This window comes from Sorex fumeus, unplaced genomic scaffold, assembly GCF_029834395.1.
Source record: "Sorex fumeus unplaced genomic scaffold, SorFum_2.1 ptg000021l, whole genome shotgun sequence".
In the NCBI taxonomy this organism is placed as follows: domain Eukaryota; kingdom Metazoa; phylum Chordata; class Mammalia; order Eulipotyphla; family Soricidae; genus Sorex; species Sorex fumeus.
In genome coordinates, this window is record NW_026606078.1 from 14,693,000 (window position 1) to 14,707,983 (window position 14,984).

The following is a 14,984-nucleotide window of genomic DNA, read 5'->3' on the forward strand; positions in this document are numbered from 1 at the left end:
TGGGGTATTTTTATTCGGATTTCTTCTAGCTGGTACCCTTCGGGCCTCCTGAATGTGGTCACAAGTTTTCTTCAGCTCTGGAAATGTTGTAGCAATGATGTCTTTGACAGTTTCTTCTTCATCGAGGTTTTCTTCCTGTCCCTCTGGGACTCCAATAATTCTTATGTTACCCCTCTTGGCTTCATCACGATCTTCTCTTGCCATCTGTTCCCGAATTGTGAGTCTCTTTTCCATTTTCTGCTCTTTTCGGGAGAGTCTCTGAACTTCATCTTCGAGCTCACTGATTCTGTTCTCAGCCGCTGTTACTCTGCTGCTGAGGCCTTCCACTGAGCTTTTCAATTCGCCTACGAGATTTTTCAGGTCTGACATTTCTGATTGCATTTTCCTCATTTCTGCCTTCAGATCCTCTTGTCTTCTATTGGCATTGGTTTCCATTGTTTCTTTTAATTCCCTAAGCATCCTAAGTAGCTCCCTTCTGAATTCCTTGTCAGAGAGGTTGTCTAACACTACAGTACTGTTGGTGTCATCTGGGCTAGACTCTTCAATATGAATGTTTGGTGGGCTTTTGCGTTGCTTTACCATTGTGAGAGGTGTGGTTTAGTCCTTCACGTTCAGTGTTACTATTCTGCTTGATATGCAGTGTGAGTTAAGATAGGCTTATGAGTTATTGGCAACTGTATTTCTAGTGGCTGAGCTAAAATAGAGAAGTTTCCATCTAAGAAGTTAGCTTATGGTTCCTATGGCATATGTAGTGGGAAAATATTTCGCGGCCGCGTACGCGGCCGCGGCTCCGGAAAGAGTCCCTGGCACTGGGCGAGGAGTTGGGAATGTCTCCTGTTTGGAATTGGAGCCGTTCAGCTTTGTTGCCCAGAGCTGGGCCTCTGTGCCCGTCCCACGCGGCTCAGGGGTTGAAAACCGGCTGTCTCGGGGCTGTTTCTAGCTGCGCGTGCCCAGAGAGGAACCCAGGCCCTTGGGGGCGGGCTGTACCTGTTGGAATTGGAGCCGTTCAGCTTTGTTGCCCAGAGCTGGGCCTCTGTGCCCGTCCCATGCGGCTCAGGGGTTGAAAACCGGCTGTCTCGGGGCTGTTTCTAGCTGCGCATGCCCAGAGAGGAACCCGGGCCCTTGGGGGCGGGCTGTACCTGTTGGAATTGGAGCCGTTCAGCTTTGTTGCCCAGAGCTGGGCCTCTGTGCCCGTCCCACGCGGCTCAGGGGTTGAAAACCGGCTGTCTCGGGGCTGTTTCTAGCTGCGCGTGCCCAGAGAGGAACCCAGGACCTTGGGGGCGGGCTGTACCTGTTGGAATTGGAGCCGTTCAGCTTTGTTGCCCAGAGCTGGGCCTCTGTGCCCGTCCCATGCGGCTCAGGGGTTGAAAACCGGCTGTCTCGGGGCTGTTTCTAGCTGCGCGTGCCCAGAGAGGAACCCGGGCCCTTGGGGGCGGGCTGTACCTGTTGGAATTGGAGCCGTTCAGCTTTGTTGCCCAGAGCTGGGCCTCTGTGCCCGTCCCACGCGGCTCAGGGGTTGAAAACCGGCTGTCTCGGGGCTGTTTCTAGCTGCGCGTGCCCAGAGAGCAACCCAGGCCCTTGGGGGCGGGCTGTACCTGTTGGAACTGGAGCCGTTCAGCTTTGTTGCCCAGAGCTGGGCCTCTGTGCCCGTCCCACGCGGCTCAGGGGTTGAAAACCGGCTGTCTCGGGGCTGTTTCTAGCTGCGCGTGCCCAGAGAGGAACCCGGGCCCTTGGGGGCGGGCTGTACCTGTTGGAATTGGAGCCGTTCAGCTTTGTTGCCCAGAGCTGGGCCTCTGTGCCCGTCCCACGCGGCTCAGGGGTTGAAAACCGGCTGTCTCGGGGCTGTTTCTAGCTGCGCGTGCCCAGAGAGGAACCCGGGCCCTTGGGGGCGGGCTGTACCTGTTGGAATTGGAGCCGTTCAGCTTTGTTGCCCAGAGCTGGGCCTCTGTGCCCGTCCCACGCGGCTCAGGGGTTGAAAACCGGCTGTCTCGGGGCTGTTTCTAGCTGCGCGTGCCCAGAGAGGAACCCGGGCCTTTGGGGGCGGGCTGTACCTGTTGGAATTGGAGCCGTTCAGCTTTGTTGCCCAGAGCTGGGCCTCTGTGCCCGTCCCACGCGGCTCAGGGGTTGAAAACCGGCTGTCTCGGGGCTGTTTCTAGGTGCGCGTGCCCAGAGAGGAACCCAGGCCCTTGGGGGCGGGCTGTACCTGTTGGAATTGGAGCCGTTCAGCTTTGTTGCCCAGAGCTGGGCCTCTGTGCCCGTCCCACGCGGCTCAGGGGTTGAAAACCGGCTGTCTCGGGGCTGTTTCTAGCTGCGCGTGCCCAGAGAGGAACCCGGGCCCTTGGGGGCGGGCTGTACCTTTTGGAATTGGAGCCGTTCAGCTTTGTTGCCCAGAGCTGGGCCTCTGTGCCCGTCCCACGCGGCTCAGGGGTTGAAAACCGGCTGTCTCGGGGCTGTTTCTAGCTGCGCGTGCCCAGAGAGGAACCCAGGCCCTTGGGGGCGGGCTGTACCTGTTGGAATTGAGGGTCCCTATTTAAGACATGTTTCTGGGGCATTGCATATTTTTTGGTTGCTGGGAGAGTCTATAAAGCAATGCTCAGGAGGTGTGAGGGCCCCACAGGCAATTCTCAGAAAACGTAGCCATGGTGCTTGGGGTCCTCCTATGTTATACACCCTTTGATACTCTGGCAATCAGGTGGTGCTGGGAGTCAAATTGAGTGCATGTGAGACAAGTTCCATAAGCACTACCCTATCTCCTGCGGCCCTGGGTATTAGATTGATGTCAGCATTCGAGGTCCTCCCTTTTGTCAGAAAGCAGAAACTTGTGCAGGATGAAGTGGAAGAGACGTTAGGGTTTAGCTAGGTTGACTGAGTAGATGGTGGTAGCATTAAGATTAGAACATAAAGTAAAAATAAAACCAGAGAAAGATCTAACAATAATAAAGAGGGCTTTAGACGTTACTGGGCCTGCTCGAGCAAATCGATGATCAACGGGAGGGCTTTTACCTTTACCAATCTCCAAAAAAGTTTCAAAATATAATTATTGACAAAAAATCATACAGAAGTCCAAATTATTATTGTTCATGGGATAACTATATTAAAAAGAGAAAAGAAACACAATAAACATACAAGTAAAATGAAGGTACATTTCTTTGGAGTCTTTCAATTATGTATTTATATTAGTATATATACATGTATAATCTTTAAAAAATAAATTTCAGTTACTATAACATTTTATAGAGTTTTTTATATTTGTAATGTTTTACTGCTAAGATGATATTGTTGTGAACATTTATATCTATTTGTCTACTTTTCTGATTGTTTACTTAAGATCTGATATAAAAAGCTACCTTACTAGGGCTGGAGCGATAGCACAGCTGGTAGGATGTTTGCCTTGCAATTGGCCGACCTGGGTTCAATTCCCAGCATCCCATATGTTCGCCTGAGCAATACAAGGGGTAATTCCTGAGTGCAGAGCCAGGAGTAACCCCTGTGCATCGCCAGGTGTGACCCAAAAAGAAAGAAAAGAGCTTACTTACTTATGACTGGGTATGTAGCTCAGGGCTAAAGCACTTGGCTTGCAAGTATGAAATTTTGGGTTCTATTCCTCACACTATAGAAACAAAACCAAAATATCTCACTGTGGTTGAAAATATATCTCAGTGGTAAAATATTTGCCTCACATTTGTGAGGTTATGGGTTTGATACCTGAATTTCCATATACGCACACAAAAGCTAATTTACTTAAAGACCATTAAACTGCTTAAAACTAAGTATATATTGCCATACTATTATACAGATTCAATTCTCAATAAAATAACTTGAAAAGGTCTATTTTTATCATCTTTGCTAGGAAAAGATGTTGCCTGATTTTTAAATGTTTGTAATTTGGGACACATTTTAATTTGTCATTTTGATTTGTGCTCTTTGTCTACTAGTGAGCTTGAAAATTGCTCTTGTGTTTGCAAGTTATTTACACTTCTTTGAATATAGATTATATGATCATAATTTATGCTTATTTTTTCTATACAAGTTTAATAGCTAAATACTGATTTATTTCACAGCAGTAATTTATTAAAAACATTCATCTTTTGCCTATCATATTAATTGACATTAGTTGTATGTTTTGCTTGTTTTTTGATCACTTAATTTACTTTTTATCTTTTCTTTCAGATTGTAAGATTTTCACAGAAATGAGCATATGTTTTTCTTTATCTTCTACAGTTTTAAACTGAGAACAACTGTTTGTTTTGTAAAATAGAGATACCTGTGCATTTACAATTTCTTCTCATTATTTTTATATTTTAACATATCTCAATTCATTTACAACTTATCATAGTAAGTGTTGTCATATTGAAAGAAACCACCATTTTTTTCAATCATAGCACTGTAGCACTATCCTCCCGTGGTTCATCCATTTGCTCGAGCAGGCACCAGTAACATCTTACAACACATTGTGAGACTTGTTGTTACTGGTTTTGGCCTATCGAATACGTCATGGGTAGCTTGCCAGGTTTTTTCTATGAGGGCGAGATATTCTGGGTAGCTTGCCCAGCACAGGAATCGGAATCAGGGTTGGTCTTCTGCAAGGCAAATGCTGTACCTGCTGTGCTGTAAACGTTATATAAAATATACTAGTAATACCGAATGTTGTTTCTTTAACAGTGCAATAAATTGATTACTTAGTAATTTTCTTGATTTGTTAATGAAATATATAAGCTCTTGAGTATAATGGGAGTAGTTTTCTAACACAATAGTGTGAGGAAGTAGAAACTGTTATAACTGTCTTGCAGGAATCCATCTCCCTAGCCTGCTTCATTCTACCCCTCTCTCTATCCAATCCGGGCTTCTTCCTGGGAATCTGACCTCCTGATTGGCTAGGCTCTACCTTTAACTGCCTATTTTATGACATCATTCCTCCACCAAACCAACCACCAATTGGTTGAATGTTGGGGTTCGCATACGGTTGTTTGTAAACAAATTTGAATCATCCTGGAAAGTGACCAGTGACAAATGACCAATCACCATTAACCAGTCATCTGTACTGGACACTTGTGGTCTATAGCCGCTTCAGTATTCAGACGTACTCTCCTACCGTCTCCTCTTCTCGTCTACCTTTCATCGGTATTTCCTCTTCTAAGACCATGTCAGGTAAGGTATAATACTTTTCAAAGCTTTTCATTAGATTTATCATCACTAAACTTAAAAGAAGTCTAGTAAAACCAGCTCGTAGTAATGAAAGAAAGTGTTCCAGTAGAATTTTATAAGTCTCATTTTAGCTTGACTTTGATATTTCCTGTGTGATTTTAGACTTTGGCTTTCTTTCTCTCACATACAAACTGTTTTTCCTCATTGATTACTTTATATTTTAGACGTATTTACGAGCTCAAATACAAACATATATATATATATACATATATATATATGCTGATTCTCTGTGTTTCTTTTTCCTTTTAATCGTGTATTTTATAAAATATCCATTGACAAAAGTAAATCAGAGACAGTATTTTTACAGAAACAGAAAATGCAGATGCTGTGGAAACCTGTTAATATATACCCGCATGGTTTCTCTGTAATGGTCTCTCCTCTTGTATTTATACTTCAGTAGTTTAAATATAGTGCTATTACACAGTAATAATCATTGATCTTTGAGTTTTCTATTTAAACCAGGTAATAAGAAAATTTGGGGCATGGGGAAGATGTGGAGTGCTGAGCGGTAGGGAGGCAAGCCCTCTAAGGTAAGAAAGTTTGGGATCACTTTCATCAAACATTGACCAATCGAAACCAAGACTATATGAGGGAGAATAAAATAGGTAAGAAAGAAAGAAAGAATATGGATGGCAATTATCAAGGAAGGGGAAACCATCTGGATTGAATGTTGAAGAAAACCAAGGATTTAAAATCAAAAAAGAAAGAATATATGTTAAATATACTGAGGTAAATACACTGAGAGCAAGTCAAAGCAATTTACTTCAATAAATGCCAGGACTAGAAAGTATACAATTCCTTGAGTAGGGTACCAGTAGGAAAACCAGTATATCAGAAAGGCATCCTTGGTGACTTTTTTCCTTATTATCTTTTAGAACACAGTACTTGGTACATGACAATTTGGAATATGAACATGCTTCAGAAATGATGCATCCCATTAGTAGCTAATAGTGGCTATCTAGGTGGGTGGAAGAAATAGAATCTTCAATGTTTTTATGACGTTCTAGTTTTTAAGTACATGTACGCGTTGCCTGTTGAAATTAAAAAAAAATGGTATCTTCTAACTTGATTCAGGAGATTTGATTCATTTGTGTGGTAAGTAGGTTCCAGGTTAAAGCTGCTTGTCATCTTTAAAAATATTATTTCATGTGATTTTTTCTTCCTAACATGAGAGTATTTTGATAATAGTCAACTTGCGTTTTTAGATCCTAAGAGGAAATAGGAAAATCAAGTCACCCATGTCGAATTACACATTTTTGTCATATTTCTTAATTTTGATTGTTCCTACATTAAAAATATTTAATGGAATTTTGGTGCTCATTTATTAACATTGAGAAGAACGTTTTCCAGGTTAATAAAGATAATTCAATACTAGGTTTTGAAAGTAATTTTCAATATTTTGTGATCATTTTATATGGTCTTTTCTATTTGTGTGATAAACTGAAGTCATATGGTAGGTTTAACACGTGTTGTTTGCTGTTTAATATTCAGAGGTATTGATGAGAATAATTTTTTGTAATTACGAAGTTTCTCTATTTTACTCATTTGAAACATTTCTTACCTATGAAATACAATCAAGTTTATTCCTATTTTCTTTTTTTTATGTAGTTACTGGTAAATCTTTTCTGTTTAATGGACTGGTAAAGTGTGCTCTCAAAAATCACCTTCTAATCCATTTCTTGGCTAGCAGTTTTTTCTAAAACAGAATACACTATTCATATTGTATAAGTAAAAGGCCCTCCCGTAGATCATCGATTTGCTCGAGCGGGCCCAGTAACGTCTCCATTGGAGACTTTGTTGTTACTGTGTCTGGCATATCGAATACTCTCGGTAGCGTGCTGGGCTCTCCGACAGGGGCGGAGGAATCGATGTGGAACAATTTTTTAATAAACTTATTGGACTGTTTTATTTGGTTTTGTTTGAGACCACATCCACAGTTATTAAGGTTTTACTCTTGGGTCTGCTCTCAATAACTTACTGTACTATACAGTTTGCTACATAGCCCAGATTTCACTGATATCTATATACTTCTTTTTCAGTTCTGTGATACATATTTTTCATGATGTTTTCTTTATACTTCATCCTATGAAAACACATGAAGTGGAAAAATTATATTTGTGTATGCATTATTATTCTTAGAGTTATTTATAAACAACTTAAGACACAGAATTTAAATAAAGATTTCCTTCCAAAAACATTTCTTGGGAAAATCTCAAGTAGTCATTTTTGAAGTGGATCAAAAATCAGGGTAACTTTCAATGCATCAACAAGATTAATCATAAGTGAACCGTACTAGCACATATTCATTGCACAAGTCCAATGGAAACCTGATGATTACAATGGTAATAGTTGTAAAGGCCCCAAATGCCTATATTAATTAAGGTATCTTCCTAACCATTTCTGCATGGTAGTGATCATGCAGAGTCCTGGAAAAAAGTCCACATGCTTAGGTTCCGTAACTTGGAAATTCATAGGGGACAGAGAGAGAGTACTGGAGGAGATAAGGCACTGAACCTGTCTGCATTCACACCAGCTGAACCTGTCTGATTCACACCAGCAGTGAAGGAGAGTCCCTTTTTCCCCACATCCACGGCAACACCAGTAGCTTTTGTTCTTTTGGATGTGGGCCAGTTTCCGTGGTGTGAGGTGATAATCTCATTGTAGTTTTGACCTGCATTTCCCTGATTTGTGATGATGAGCATTTTTCATGTGCCTTTTGGCCATTCGGTATCTTCTTTGAGAAAGTTTCTGGTAATTTCATCACCCCATTTTCTGATGGGGTTGGACGATTTCTTCTTGTACAGTTCAACCAGTGCCTTGTATATATTTGATATGAACACTTTATTACATAGGTATTGGGTGAATATCCTTTCCCATTCTGTAGATTGTCTTTGTATTCCGGTCACTGTTTCTTTTGAGGTGCAGAAGCTTCTTAATTTAAGATAGTCCTCTTTGTTTATCTGTGTTTCCACTTTTTTTTGGCAGTGGTGTGTTATCTTTGAAGATATCTTTAGCTTCAATGTTGTGGATGGTTTTGCTGACCTTGTCTTCAATGTACCTGATGAATTCTGTTCTGATGTTGAGGTCTTTGACTCATTTTCATATGACTTTTTACATGCTGTTAGGAAGGGGTCTGAGCCCATTTTTTTTGCATGTAGCTGTCCAGTTTTTCCAGCACCATTTGCTAAAGAGGCATTTCTTGCTCCACTTCACATTTCCTGCTCCCTTATCAAAGATTAAATGAACATATATTTGAAGGTGTGTGTCAGTATATTCAATCCTGTTCCATTGGTAGGCGGCTCTGCCTTTGTTCCAGTACCATGCTGTTTTAACTATTATCGCTTTGTAGTAGAGTTTGAGGTTGGGGAAGGTGATGACTCCCATCGTCGTTTTCCCAAGAAATGCTTTAGCTATTCGAGGGCATTTGTTGTTACATATGAATTTCAGGAGCGCTTGATCAATTTCTTTGACGAATGTTATGTGTAACTTTATAGGGATCACATTGAATTTGTACAATGCTTTGGGGAGTATTGCCATTTTGACAATGCTAATTCTCCCAATCCATGAGCAGGAGGTGTTTTCATTTCCTCGTTTCCTCTTATTTCCTGTTGTATAGGTCCTTTCCCTCCTTAGTTAAGCTGATGCAGAAATATTTGATTTTCTGAGGCATGATTGTGAATGGGATTGCTTTCTTCATGTCACTTACTTCTCTCTCATTATTTGCATATAGAAAAGCCATATACTTTTGGGTAATGATGTTATAGCCTGCAACTTTACTATGTAAGTCTATTGTTTCTAGGAGTTTTTTGGTAGAGGTTTTAGAATTCTCTAAATATATTATCACTTCTTCTGTGAATAGTGAGAGCCTGATTTCTACATTTCCTACATGAATGCCTTTATTAATATTTTTTTTTATCTGACTGCTATTGCAAGTACTTCCAGTACAATATTCACAGAAGTGCCCAAATGAATATTTTTCTTTTGGGGTTTAACCCAGCAATGCTCAGAATTTACTCCTGGTTCATGCACTCTGGAATTACTCCTGGCAGTACTCGAGGGACCATATGAGTTGCTGGGAATCGAACCAAGGTTGGCTGCGTGCAAGGCAAACGCCCTATCCCCTGTGCTATTGCTCCAGCCCCAAAAATGAATTTTTACTTAACACTTTCTATCTGTAAATTTCTATGCTAAGAACAGTGGTAAAAACGGTGATATCTGAGTAATTTAAAAGTAAACTATGAATGTTTTAATCATAGCTTGATCTATAGTACAGTAGGTAGAGAATTTGCCTTGCACACGGCCTACCCAGGTTAGATTCCCAGCATCCTGTATGGTCCCCCCAAGCACCGTGAGGAGTAATTCCTGAGTGCAGAGCCAGGAATAACCCCTTTGCATCCGTAGGTGTGACCCAAAAACGCAAAAAAAAAAAAAAGATGATGACTTACCTTTAGATATTTTGAAGTCAAGTAGAAACAGCCAGAAAGTTCCCCAGAAAAGAGTTCACCTGGGTCGAAAACATCATCTCCTCTAGCATGAGAGCATACAGAAAATAAGGTTTCCATTTTATGCCAAGTTAAAGCAAGCCAGACATGATCTTGGAAACTTTTTCCAAGGGAAACATGGCTATAGGAAGGATAAGGTGACAACTGAGTCTTAGAGGTCAAATATAGAAGAGAAACGAGGGTCAAAACGTAGGAGGTACATTGGCGACCAGGAATATTTAGAAAAGCATTTTTTAAAAAAGAAAATGCAATGAGACATCAATTAAGAACTTTTTCAATGTTTAAGAACAGGGATATAACTCAGTGAAAGAGCATTTGCCTTCCATTGTATGATGATCTGGGATTGATCCTTAGCATTGCAAACAGCATTATTTTTTAATTTTTAATTTCTTTCTTTCTTGCTTGCTTGGTTGCTTGCTTTTTTGTTTTTTGGGTCGCACCTGGCTATGTATAGGGGTATTTTTAATTTTTAGAAAAAACTCATAAATTTACCTTTTTACCTGTCGTTTAAAAGGAAATCTAAAATATTTTAGAGTAAATATATGTGAAGAAGAATAAAATTCACAGGAACTATTTAGCGTTCTTAATGATACAGCAGTCAGAATTTTGAGGTTAATTGTATGGGTATTGCATAAATAATTTTTCCCCATTATGTGGGCTCTCTTTTTATCATGGTCACCATTTTTTCTGAGTTGCAGAAACTTCTTAGTTTAATGTAGTCTCATTTGTTTATCTTCACTTCCTCTTCCTTGGTCATTGGTGTTTCATTCTAGAAGTTTCCCTTAGCTTTAATGTCATGCAGGGATCTTCCCACATTTTTCTCCATATATCTTAAGAATTCAGGTATGATATTGAGGTCTTTAATACATTTGATCTGACTTTGTGCCTGGAACTACAAAGAGGTCTGAGTTCATTTTTTTTGCACATTGCTGTCCAGTTTTCCCAGCACCAGTTGCTGAAGAGACTTCCTAGCTCAACTTCATATTTCTTGAGCCTTTATGAAGGTAAGGTAAAGGTAAAGGCCCTCCCATTGTTCGTCGATTTGCTCGAGCGGGCCCAGTAACGTCTCCATTGGAGACTTTGTTGTTACTGTATTTGGCATATGGAATACATCATGGGGAGCTTGTCAGACTGTGCCATGCGGGCGAGATACTCTCGGTAGCTTGCCAGGCTCTCCGAGAGGGGCAGAGGAATCGAACTCGGGTCGGCCATGTTGGCTGCAATTTGCTTGAGTGGGCCAAGTAACATCTCTATCATGAGACTTGTTGTTACTGTGTTTGGTATATCGAATACATCTAATGGGCTGTTGCTATAGCACAGCGAGTAGGTCGTTTGCCTTGCACGCAGCCAACATGTCCGATGCGAGTTCGATTTCTCCGCCCCTCTCGGAGAGCCCGGCAAGCTTAGAGAGTATCTAGCCCTCACGGCAGAGCCTGCCAAGCTACCTGTGATGTATTTGAGCCTTTATGAAAGATTAGGTAATAATAATCTGAGGGCCAGCGTCAGGATATTTAACTATTTTCCATTGATCTGAGGCCTGTCTTTATCTGAATGTCATGGTATTTTGATTACTACAACTTTGTAGTTGGGTTTGAAGTTGGGGAAGGTGTTCCCTTCTTCTTTTTACCAAAGATTGCTTTAGCTCTTCATGGGAATTTATTGTTGTGTATGAGTTTCAAGAGTGTTTAATCTATTTATTTGAAAAATGTTATGGGTATCCTTATAGAATGTGCATTAAATCTTTATAGAGCTTTGGGGTGTATTGCCATTTTGACAGTGTTAAAACTCTCAATCCATGAGCATGGGATGTGATTCCATTTCCTCATATACTCTCTTATTTCGTAAAGTAGAGCTTTGTAGGTTTTTTTTTTTTTTGGTATAGATCCTTAACATTTTTAGTTCATTCTAATATACTCGATTTTCTGAGGTATTATTGTGAATGGGATTGTTTTTTTATCTAACTTTTTTCTCTTCATTATTAATATATGGGAAAGCCATGGAGTACCAGATATTGATTTTGTAATATGCTACTTTACTAAACAAATCTATTGTTCCCAGGAGCTTTTTTGTAGATTCTTTGGGATTTTCTAAGTATAGTAACATGTCATCCTCCAAATAGTAAAAGCTTGAGTTCTTCCTTTTTTATCTGGATGCCCTTGATATCTTTATTTTTACCGAAATCATATGGCAAATACTTCAAGTACTATGTTGAATAGGACTGGTGAGAGTGGGTAACTTGTTTTGTTCATGATTGTATTTTGGAATTCTAGTTCATTGATTTCTGCTCCAAGCCTTCAGTTTTTCCCCGTTGAGAATAATGCTTGCTGTGGGTTTGTGATAATTTGCTTAGACTATATTGAGGAAAGTACTTTCAACTCCCATTTTGTTGAGAGTTTTTCATCATGAATGGGTGCTGGATCTCATCAAATGCTTTATCTACATCTATTGATATGATTATATGACTTTTATCTTTATTTTATTGAGATGGTGTATTCTGTTGATTGACTAGAGAATGTTAAGCCATCCTTGCTTCCCCAAGATAAACCTACTTGGTCATAGTGTGTTATCTTTTGTTGAGTTTCTGAATTCTCTTTGCTGGTATTTTCTTGAGAATCTGTGTATCTGTATTCATCAAGGAAATAAGTCTGTAATTTTCTTTTTTTGTGGTGTCTCTGTCTGATTTGAGTATTAGGGTGATCTTTGCCTCATAGAAACTATTTGGGAGTATGTATGATTCTTCAATTTCCTGGAAAATCTTGAAAAATGTTGGCAGCATTTCCTCTTGAAAAGTTTGAAATATTTCACTATTGAATCCATCCATCTGGGCCAGGGATTCTGTTTGGGGGGATACTTTTGACCATCATTTCAATTTCCTTGGAAGTGATAGGTTCAAGTATTCCAAATCTTCTTGGTTCAGCCTTGGGAGATAATTGGAATCCAAAAATTTATCAATTTATTCAAGATTCTCTCATTTCCTGCTGTAAAGATTCTCAATATAATCTCTGATGATCCTATGGATTTCTGTAGTTTCTATTAGGATATGCCTTATTGCATTTCTGATTCTATTTGTTAGAATTCTTTCTCTTTGTTAATTTGAGAGGCTTCTCGTGGTTTATTGATCTTATTTATTTTCTCAAAGAACCAGCTTTTGCTCTTATTGGTCTTTTGGATTGTATTTTGGGATTCTAGCTCATTGATATCTGGTAAAAGTTTTATTATTTCCTTCCTCCAGCCTAGTTTGGACTACTTTTGTTGGTCATTTTCCAAAATCTTGATCTCTAATTTATTCAGCAGGCACTTTCTTTCTTCCTGATGAATTCTGGCAGAGCTATACTCTTTCCTCTTAACACTGATTTTGCTGTGTCCCACATGTTCTGGTAGCTCGTGTCCTCATTCTCATTTGTTTCTGGAAACTTTTTATTTCCCCTTTGATTTCTTCTCTAAGCCAACGGTTGTTCATTACTTTCCTTAAAAAAATATTTCCTTGCTGAGCTTTAGTCTGTTTGATCTATTGAGAAGTGACAAAGTAGTGTTGAAATCTCCAACTAGTATTTTGTTGCTCTCAATGTTTTTCTTTAAGTCTATTAGAAGTTATTTTTAAGTATTTTGCTGGTCTGTCATTAGGAGCACCTACAGTGAGGAGGGTGAGTTCTTTCTGATGTACAGATCCCATGATCATGAAGAAATGACCTTCACTGTCTCTTATAACCTATAGCCTGAAATCCATATGGTCTGATACTAGTATGTCCACTCCAGTTTTGTGGAGGTGTTCTTTTCTTTCTTGAAGAATTGTTTTCCAGCCTTTGACTTTGAGCCCATGGTTGCTTTGATTGTTCAGAAGTGTTTCTTCAGGCAGCAGAATGTTGGGTCAGTTTTCTAATTCATCTTCCCATTCTGTGCCTCTGAATTGGCACATTTAGTCCACTGACATTGAGGAGATTGTTGTGATGGGGATTTGTGCTATCTTCATGTAGAATTTTTGTACTTGTGTGGATTGTCTTAGCTTAAAGTCGCCCTGTTAATTCTTCTTGCAACAAAAATATGGATCACTTTACAAGTTTGCATGTCATCTCTGTGCAAGGACCATGCTAATCTCTGTATCATTTCAATTTTAGTATATATGTTACCAAACATAGTATGAGTTAATTTTTCCATATTTTTCTCTTCTTATTACTTTGAGTGTTGTCCTTACTCACTCCTTTGGCAGACAGTGATTCCAAAACAAGAAAGGAATTTAAAGCAGCTTGAATAGATAGATTTAGAACTTTAATGTCCCAGAAAGAAAAATATGGTTTTTACCATATTATCTTTTACCATACCCAAGGCATCAGTTTTACAAAATAATTCTTTTGGAAGATGGTATATGAGTCTTCTTTAATGCCCTTCCCTGAAACCTTCATTAAGACCATTAAACTAGAGCCTTTTGCTGTTCTCACCTCAGTCCCGTGTACATCTCCAGGAAAAGGTGGATGGAGTTGTCTGCAATTTGACCACCTTGAATGTAAGTAGGATTTTTCTCCTGAAGGAAGAGGTGAGGAGAATATTGATGATTTCATTCCACCTTATGACAAGTACAACTTGAATGGAAGGTGAGACTCATGTGGCTCCTGTAAAGGACAAAATAAGGGGTCTCAGTGAAGTTTAATGGCCAACACACATTAACTACACAGATGACTCAAAGTAGCCTGTGTGCATCTTTGTGTATAGTGAGTTTCATATCTACTGAGAGTGATTCTCAGTCATGACACACAGGCAAACAGCCCTGTATTTAAAAATCTAGTTCTCTAAGCAGAGTGGGGTCTCTGAGGTGATTGGACAAGTGTATAGTAATTTATTACTAAGCACATAAGTACTTTTCGATCTAAAATTAATTCCAAATATGTCTAAAACGACAGGCTCCTGACCCTGCACCTGGCTTTCCTCACCGGGGCCCCATGGACTGGGAGGGGTGAATTTCCCTCACTGCCCTGAGTAGAGCCCAAGCAGCTAAAGACCTCTGCAACCAGCCATAGGTACGCTTAAGACCACTCTGCCCAAGCTTGAAGGAGACTCATGCATGAAGGAAGTGGAAGCAGAACCTGTGTAAACACACAAAAAATAAAAGGCTGGCGGTCAGGCCCTTTCCCCACTCCAGGGAGGTCGATAGCAATGGTCAGCAGAAGGAAGGAAACGGGGGTCAGGCTGGTTGGTTGTGGAGCAGCAGGTTATTACATGGAAGGGATGTATGTCATAGAGGCCTCAGGAATCCTCAAGCATGTGCAGGCACTGAGATCCAGG

At 40.2% G+C, this 14,984-nt stretch overlaps 1 pseudogene; it reads right to left on the reverse strand.

The window, feature by feature from the left end:
* Positions 1 to 13,742: 13,742 nt before the first annotated feature.
* LOC130022978 (uncharacterized) lies at positions 13,743 to 13,841 on the reverse strand (annotated as a pseudogene).
* Positions 13,842 to 14,984: the final 1,143 nt, after the last annotated feature.